This window comes from Lolium rigidum, chromosome 1, assembly GCF_022539505.1.
Source record: "Lolium rigidum isolate FL_2022 chromosome 1, APGP_CSIRO_Lrig_0.1, whole genome shotgun sequence".
NCBI lineage: Eukaryota > Viridiplantae > Streptophyta > Magnoliopsida > Poales > Poaceae > Lolium > Lolium rigidum.
In genome coordinates this window covers 133,507,822-133,515,379 of record NC_061508.1, presented here as the reverse complement: position 1 = coordinate 133,515,379, position 7,558 = coordinate 133,507,822, and the positions used below count along the sequence as shown (strand labels likewise).

General features: G+C 41.8%; 1 long non-coding RNA gene across 1 annotated transcript; it reads right to left on the bottom strand.

Moving 5' to 3' along the window:
- Positions 1-5,877: 5,877 nt before the first annotated feature.
- On the bottom strand, positions 5,878-7,259 carry LOC124682412. Its single transcript, XR_006996272.1, has 3 exons — positions 6,708-7,259; positions 6,416-6,585; positions 5,878-5,927 (listed from the first exon to the last, which is right to left on the bottom strand). It is a non-coding gene; the product is annotated as an uncharacterized LOC124682412 (long non-coding RNA).
- Positions 7,260-7,558: the final 299 nt, after the last annotated feature.

The following is a 7,558-nucleotide window of genomic DNA, read 5'->3' as shown; positions in this document are numbered from 1 at the left end:
TTCTTATTGGTTTAGAAACCTTTCCAAACCATTGAAACCATTCCAAAAGGTCTCGCTCAAAGATTTGCAAAAATGGCCATAAACACATAAGAGGTGATATCCAATTTTTCCTTATTCTTCTATTTTGTTTCCCTTGCTTTACTTGGGCAGGGGTTAGGGTCAAATTAGTGTGAGATTAGGTTTAGAGAGGGTTTCACACCATTTGGGCAAGGTACAATGGCTTACAACAAGATTTGGGTAAAATGGTATGTGCCACATATGCCTCTATGCATATGTTGCATTTGATTTTTAATTTTATTTGGATTGACCCAATTGATGTTGTTGAGTGTTGAAATGGTATAGAGGAGTGATCCAACCATTCACAACAAGTTCTAGGGTCAAGATTCTCAAATTCACAAATTTGCTATTTGCTCTCATATGCCTCTATGGCATTATTAGTTTCTTTTTATTTTCTTTGATTTCACTTTGGATTTGGTTTGATAAGTACTAGGTAAGGTTTATGAAGGTTTTCCAAACCTCTAAACAAAGTAGCAAGGCCTAGGGTAAAGTTTTCCAAAAATAGCCATAGGCACATATGCCTTTTTCTTATTAAATTCTCTTTTTATTTTGTTTTAACTTGGAGTGGTGAAAAGGATAGGGTTTAGGGTTTAAGATCATTTCGAAATACTTTAACAAGCAATCATGGCAATAGCACAAGAATTAAGCATGATCACTAGGTATCAAACTTAATTTAAGAAAAGTTTTTGTTGGTTCCAAAATTTGGAAAAAGGGAAATTCATTGTCTTTGTTTTGAAATTTTTGGGATGTTACAACAACAAAGTTGGATTCATAAATAGCTAGAGCTTGCATTGAGTGAAGCAATAGCATTTTAAACAATTAGTTATAAATGGTTGCTATCAAGGTTGTTTCATTCAGCTGGTGATAGCTAGCTAGGGTTCATAGGTTCTATTAGGCAGGATTGATGATGATTCGTTATTTACTTCAAAAGAATAACTTTTGAAGAACATACTTCTTAAGGAATAAGAATTATTACAATTAAGGTTGAGGTTGTCTTGGTTTTACTATTAGATCTCTAAGTAGAGCATAGTTGGTTCTTAAATAGGATGATTCCTGATTATGAAGTACTTATAGGGTTTAGTGGAGTATGAGTAGGAAATGCAATATTGGGTATGGTTACTTTTAGAGCTCATCACGATGGTGTGATGCTAAATATGGATGACTAACGATGAGGTTCTTGGTAATAAGAATTATGGTTTACATTTGGTTGATCCTATTTGATCATCTGAGTTGGATGGGTATGCATACATGAAATACTAAGTTATTGGTAATAGGGCTCCTACATTTTATGTGTACATGTCACATATTTAGTTTCTATTATGGTTCTATGATTGAAAACAAAATATCATGATCACATGTTCTAACCTAGGGTTTAGGTTCTAAATGAATTTAGGGTTTTAGGGTTTCACATGAAATGGTAAGGTTGTGATGTTATTTAATAAGGAATTAGGGTTTCCTAATTACCATATAGTTCTTATGTTAATAACTTCATTCTTAAAGTCGAAGGTATTAATAACTTTGAAATGAAAACAATATTGGATTTGACATTTTGTTATTTTTAAACAATTAATAATTATGACAATTATTAATTAGGATTTAAATCCTTCTAATAAGGTGTTAATAAGTTATTAGTAAGGGGTAATTAATTTTTAATGTTTTCCTTATTTACTTACTGGTTTTTATTTATTTTAGAACCTTTTCTAAATTTCTGAATTTTAGTTGAATTTGGAATTAAAAGAAAAGACTTATTTAACAAGTTTTAAATAATTAAATTTTTATTAAAAATAAAAATTTCATTTTATATTTTTATTGGATAGATTTCATTTTTAGGAACATTTTAATATCTCATTTATATTTTTCTGAATTAAAATGGATTTTATAAGTTCATGTGAAGTTTCAACAATTTAGGGGATTTAAATTAAAACTGGAAAATACTGAAGCTACCCGGACTAGAACTACCTGCAGCTATTGACATGTGGGCTAGGGGCCAGGTCACCGGCCACGTCGGCTTGACCGAGTCAAAATTAATGACTGGGTATGGCTCACGGTGGCCGGCGGGCAGACGTCGTCGGCGGCGATGATTCCGGCCACACGCGGATGAGCTACTGGTTCCATTGGAACCAGTGCATCACGAGGGACCTAAAGGTGGCGGGGCCGCTCCAGTTAGGTCACCGGAGCTTGACCGACGGCGGGGTACCACGGCGGTGTTCGCAGGTGATCAAACGCGGCGACTATACATGACACTATCGGCATGCCGAGCACATGAGGAGGAAGAGGAGCTCACCCTGAGCATGCATGGCTTGATGGCGAGGCAAGGGGAGGTCGGGTCCCCGGAATTTGCAGTTGCCGGTGTCGGAGAAGACGAGGTCGACGACGGTGCTCCGGGCGGCTATGTCTCGATTCCTCTCGCCAGATGAACGAGTCGAGCATGGCGGTGACAATGGTGTCCTCGGCGTGGCTTGGGACTGCCTCAATCAACGGCGATAGTCGATGGCCGGCTCAGCTAGGGTTCCGGCATGGGGAGAAATTGGAGCAGAGAGGAAAGAAATCGGAGCTAGGGTTCGTCCAGGGGCTTTATACTGCTCGGGAGCACGCCTCGTCATACCGCCGGGCGAGGAGAAGTCGCCAGCGACGAGGAGAATAGGAGCACGGCGTCGCGCTGGCCTCCATGCGCGAGGAAGGGGATGAGGACGACCCCCTCCCAGATCTTTTGACGAAGGGGTACGTGGTCTGGGCCATTTCTGGGGTTGGGCTGGACCTGGGCCGTGTGTTGGGCTGCCGAGGTGGGCTACTGCGGCTAGGTTAGGCTTTTATCCTTTTTTAATTTCCTCTTTTTATTTTTTTCTGATTTCTATTTTAAATTCTGGTTTTAATTCAAATTTGAATTCTTGTCTGTTTTGCAGGTGTTTAACAATTTGGCTTTCATGAGGACTATTACCAGGAGCATTGTATTACTGCATTCTTTTTGATTAAACATTAAATATATGTGAGCTTGTTGCAATTTTTAATTATACAAGAATTTAGGTATTCATTTTAATTCCCTTTTTCATTTGTAATATAGCTCCATGTTGGATAATTAGAGTTGATTATTCTTTTTCCAAATGTTTTAGAAGTTATTATTAGGACTTGACTTCATATTTAAGAAGTTGGTCAATTACATATGATTTTATGTGAGCACCATTGTATTAGGGCTTTATAATTTCTATCATAACCCCCCTTATTAAGGTTAATACTATCATTATATTTGAAAGTATCTAAGTAGGTATTGTTTCCATTATGATTGATCTTGGTTACAAAGATAAATGGTTGATCACTACACATATGGTTTTAATTATATAATGTAGCACAAGGTTTTTCTTATGTTCAAGAATTTAAGCATAAGATTTAATTATTGTGCAAATCTATGGTTCAAATGCTATTTACCTAATGACACGTGGGTTGGGGCTTAGTAGTGGTTTAGGTTTTATTTGTGATCACCCAAGTGATACACAAACTAGGGTTGAGGTAAAATTTCTTGGTTGTAGATATGAGATGACACCATATTGCCTTGGCTAGGTTTACTCTCTCCAATGCATGATAAAATGGTTACTTGCTTAATATTTCATGTGCTCCTTTAGTTACTAAGGATCTGAGAATTAGTTTTATCTTCTACCAATAGACTTCTATTATTATCTTTAATCTATCATTCAAGTAACTAAAGTGGTTATGGTTCTTTTTATAGTTAACTTTGGTTATATGGATGAAGGGTTTATCACCATACAAAGTATAGAGTTTTGCTCTCAGGTTTTCTTAGGTTCTTTAATTGAGGAATAAGTGGAATATAAATGTAGTAGGATTCTACCTATGATCACCAAGTGAATCACAAGTTAGGATTGAGATATAATCCTGGGTTTTCTTACTAGTGATCTCCCTATAATTTTATGTGGTGAATGATATCTACTTATCATATAGGGTTGAACTTATGGCTTATTCTTCTATTTTTCCATAGCATGGTCATGGCATTATCATGATCAACTTATTCTCAATGGCTTCTACTCTCAATTCTTAGAGTATATGTTCATTACTGATCAAAGTTTTGGCTTCCTAAATTATCTCTTATGAACTAGTGTGACGCCCCGGAACCGGTACCATGAGGATCCCAGCGAACCCGCCGAAATCCGCACGATATCGATTCAGAGACGCCCTCCGACACGACGTGCGCGACGAATCACACACGTGATGCCAGAGGAATTAACACGAGCGGTAACATTACAACAGGATTACAATAGAGCCCACAAGATACATATATTACAACAACAACTCCAACGAGTCAAGATACAAATATACAATACAAAGATCGACATCATACAGAAGATCGAATACGTCCGAGTACGGACAAGATACAAATTGGACTAAGAGTCCTGAAGATAACTAGTGGCGTCCATAACCCTGCCCAGGCCAAGCCGGAAGGGTAACCTTGCTAACGTCGTGATCTCGTACTCGCCAAAGTCGGGCCATCGGTTGCCGACAAAAGGGAGGAAGCAAAAGAGAAAGAGGAAAGGCGAGAGTAAGTACCAAGAAACAAACTCCGGCACGTACTTAGCGAGACTAGAAATGGCTATGCTCGCCGAGCGAGTATAGATATATATCGCCTGGGGCTATATGGTAGGTTTAGCGGCAGCAAAACTATAACCAATAGAGACACACTACAACATCCGTCTACTCAGATAAGATAAGAGAGCGCATAAGGTAACAGGTAAAATACTACACAAACATAACCCAGCCGATTACACATATCCCCTTCAACAATTGCGAAGAGGCAATATAAAAGGCACTCAACGGTGGACAAGTTTTATTAGGTATCGGTTGTAGTAATGCTATATTACTACGCAAGTTATTATCAGATTATTAACAACAAGTATAAGGTGTAAGTTGTTCTATGATCAAGCTATACAATTCCAAGTTGTCCATAACCGTGGACACGGCTTATCGATAAGATGTACACCCTGCAGGGGTTGCCCAAATGTAACCATACGCATGCTCGACCCACTTACGATAGGTGGATGTCTCACAACAAGACCGTTCCCAGTTCAACAAGAAAGTCTAGGGGGCCACCCAACTAAGCTACCCGTAACGAAGTCCGGCCGTACTCCGAAGCGGACTCGTGGTTTGCGACGGCGGCTAGGCGTGCGAACCACACGCTTTCGCTAAACGTCCCGCGGGGTACAGTACAAAATATAAACACCCGAAGGCAACAGGAAGTAAACACCCGAAGGCAACAGTAAGTAAAGCATGGCATACATGGCATAGGCAAATAAAACCAAGGTTGTGGCCCCCTTTTCAACTAACTTGAGAAAAAGGTAATGGGTGAGGGGGGGTCCCAATAATCGTCCCACGCATGGGTAGAGCGCATCTCGGAACAGATAACAAGAACTCGGGTCCTAGGGGACATTAGCAAGTCAAAGTTCCGATGCTTTCGGAAAGGGGCTCACAGATGCCTCTGCTTACAATTTTAGTTGTTAACAATTAAGTAAAGCATGTGTATCTCCAACAACTGATGTAGCATGTGAAAACCTCCCAACAACCCAACATATCCCGATAACAGATCGAGATAAACAACAGAACCTAAACACGCCTACGACTCGCAAGGCTCAAACATCAAGCAACGGCTATGGATAAGGAATGATACATATAGGATTATTATGGTAAACAAGTGGAATATGACACGTGACTCGATAAAGAATCGCAACATAAGGATAGCAATGTGAGGGAGAGAGTAAAATAGGTGAAGAGAGAGGGCTCGCCTGTGAAAAGCTGCAGAAGAACTTGTCGGAGAACTCGTCGTATCTCACATCACCACTTCGTGGTCCTATCCGGGAAGAAGCAAAGTACTACAACAAACAACGGATGCAATTCTTACAACTACGGAGAAGAATCGGCATGCTCCAGATATGATATGCATGCATGACATGGCAAGGATGATGCGATGCACTTATCCAAATTAATCGGAGTCGGAACCCCGGACAAACAATTTATAGTTGGAGTTGCATTTCTACCGCCAAAGTTAAATGTTGATTAGCATGGCATATCATGGCAGGGGTGCGCTACTTCAAAGTTAAACGGAGCGGGGAAACCTAGTCGGTGTCCGAAATACTCCGCATATATGTGGGGTGAACATGCATAACTATCAACGCGCGACATGATGCGAGATGCAAATAGGCATATAGATGGCATATTCATGTTCTTCACATTTTTCTGATCAATTTTCATATAAAACACTTTTTATTTCGGGTTACGGTTTAGGAGATATGATTTATGCAAGATTTGCAACAAAACAAAAAAAAAACAGGGAGAGATACGGGCTGGTAAAGGGCCGGACCTGAGCAGCGGGTGGCGGCCTGCCGCGCTCTGGGCGGCGGAGAAGCTGGCAGGGAGTGGGCTGAGGCCCATCAAGGATTCGTCAAGGATTCGGAGGAGATAAAAAGAATTGTGCCTCGGACTGAAATTGAACCCAACACCTCACGAGTGGACATACAGAGTCCAGACCACCTGCACTATGATTCAGCCATGCAGAAAAGGAAGCAGTCAAGATTTTGAACAACCTCATCCGGTTAACAGAGATTATAAAGAACAAAAACAAAAAGTGGATCTGGTCCAATGGGGATTTGAACCTGCGTCGATCTGGTTGAGGAGGACGGAACGAGCCACTGGGCTTGATGGATGTTGTTGTTTACAAAGGGGAAGCACTGCTACATAAGAAGGAGAAAAACACATACGAGCTTGCACGCGCCCATCCATGGCCGAGACTCGGGTCAAAATCCATCCGGCGATTACGGCCGAAACGGGACGAGGGAGAGGGCGTCGGGCATGCGCCAGTACACGGGGAAGCCGGAGGTGTGCTCGGTTTGGCCGGAGGATGACGAGGGTGGCCGGAATTGGAGATAGAGTATGACGACCGTCACGGGGAATTGGCGACCTTGCGCTCAACTCGGAGCCTTTCGGGACGATTCCGCGCACCAGGAGGTAGAGGACGACGATGCGCATCCGCCGGTGCCCTCAGAACGACGGGGGATGGTATGTAGCGGCGGCGCCATGGCGAGGTGGGTGGTTGCTGTGGGGTTTTCCGGTATGCTTCTCCTCTCTGGTTCCTTTGCGTGGGGAAAAAGAAGGAGGCGTGCGGCGGGATGGAGGAGGATAAGGCTAGGATTTCCGGTCCTGGAGATAGGGGATTAAAAAGGGAGGGGAAGCAGGTGGAGCACGGTGCTGTGGTGGAGAAAAGCGGGCACGCCATGTGCGTGTGAGGAAGGGGATAGCGATGTGAGGAGCATCAGCTCATCATGAAGAGGTACCGGGCCAGAAGGAGAATGGGCCAGTGCTACGCTGGGCTCAGAAAGGAGATGGACCAAAAGATGGAGGCGGGCCAGATAGAAAAATAGACGTCCTTTGCAACATTTTACAAAACTTGAACTTGTACTTGAAAACATGGTGCAAACATTTATAAAATAATTTTTGTGTTGGCTTT